Source organism: Schistocerca serialis, chromosome 2, assembly GCF_023864345.2.
Source record: "Schistocerca serialis cubense isolate TAMUIC-IGC-003099 chromosome 2, iqSchSeri2.2, whole genome shotgun sequence".
Lineage (NCBI taxonomy): Eukaryota > Metazoa > Arthropoda > Insecta > Orthoptera > Acrididae > Schistocerca > Schistocerca serialis.
Genome location: NC_064639.1, coordinates 425,049,930 through 425,051,102, shown reverse-complemented (window position 1 = coordinate 425,051,102; position 1,173 = coordinate 425,049,930). Strand labels below are relative to the sequence as shown.

At 41.8% G+C, this 1,173-nt stretch overlaps 1 pseudogene; it reads left to right on the top strand.

Annotated features, from left to right (window-relative positions):
- The first annotated feature begins 520 nt into the window (after positions 1-520).
- LOC126458731 (U2 spliceosomal RNA) lies at positions 521-701 on the top strand (annotated as a pseudogene).
- The last annotated feature ends 472 nt before the right edge of the window (positions 702-1,173 follow it).

Here is a 1,173-nt window from a genome sequence, read left to right as displayed (position 1 = left end):
GAGGGGGCATAATTGCCAGAGCAAACAGTCACCATATTGAGTCTTCTCATGCAACACACACATTCGTTTCTCTTTCTGCTCTACAGCACACTGGTTAAGTTCACTATTCAACTATCAATGGGCCGCCACCGGGACTAGTCCCCATGCATGCGAGCAAGAGCCAACTAACTAGTAGCCAGAATCTTATCTTTGGACCAGTTGGTAGCACGAGGACAAGCTGGCACTTTCGGTCGACCGTTGGTCACAGACACTGTGAGTTAAACAGCAGTGGCTTGAGCATATACAGTAGTTCTAACCAATTGCACGCTGATGTAGACCCCCATTTAAAAAAAAAACCACTTTTCCCAGCCCAAGAAAGGGATGTTGTCGACCATACAGCTCGAATTTCTCAAGCGAAATGTAGATTACTCACTTTTATACGAATTATTTTCGAATACAGAAGAAATCAGGGCACACACACGTATTCACATTGCTGAAGTATCATTACTTGTGAAAATCCTGTAAAAGTGTGACGTAGGCTATATTTGCACTAAGTATTTTCTCATCAGGTAAAGAAATCTATTCTAATCAGTTTAGTATCTGTTACGTCCTGCATCACGGGACTAGAATATTAAACTCAGTTTTGGCTCATGACGGAGCACTATGAACATGTTCTATGTCTGTCACAGGGTGCTTCTTCACTTTCAAACTCTCTTAATGTAACCAAATGCTTCCTCACATATGAAGCCACTTAAGAAAGCAGCACAGAGAAGTTGTAAATATCAGGTTCATACTAAGTATCACATTTCAAATTCGATAATGTAGCTGCTTTCATTACAACAGTTCTCTCTCCCTGTGTCGGTAGGAGATTGAAATTTCGTTACAAGATCTGGTCGCAACGAAAAACGGCTCATTGAGACTCCAGTTCCAGAACATATACATGGTACTCTAACCCTATCTTCCACTCGCCCAGTGGTATGTAATAGATTTCAGATTCATTGGCCAATTAATTAAACTGATGATGAGAGTCACTTTGCATGGTGAATAATTTTTTTCCAGCTTTCGGATTACACTCGTCAGGTAGCACAAATTGGAATCGGAGGGAAGAAGTTCTTTTCGCGGAACACTATTGAAGCGGACTGCAGAAGGATTCTACCACCGCCAACATACACTTAGCGTAAGAGCCACGAAGAG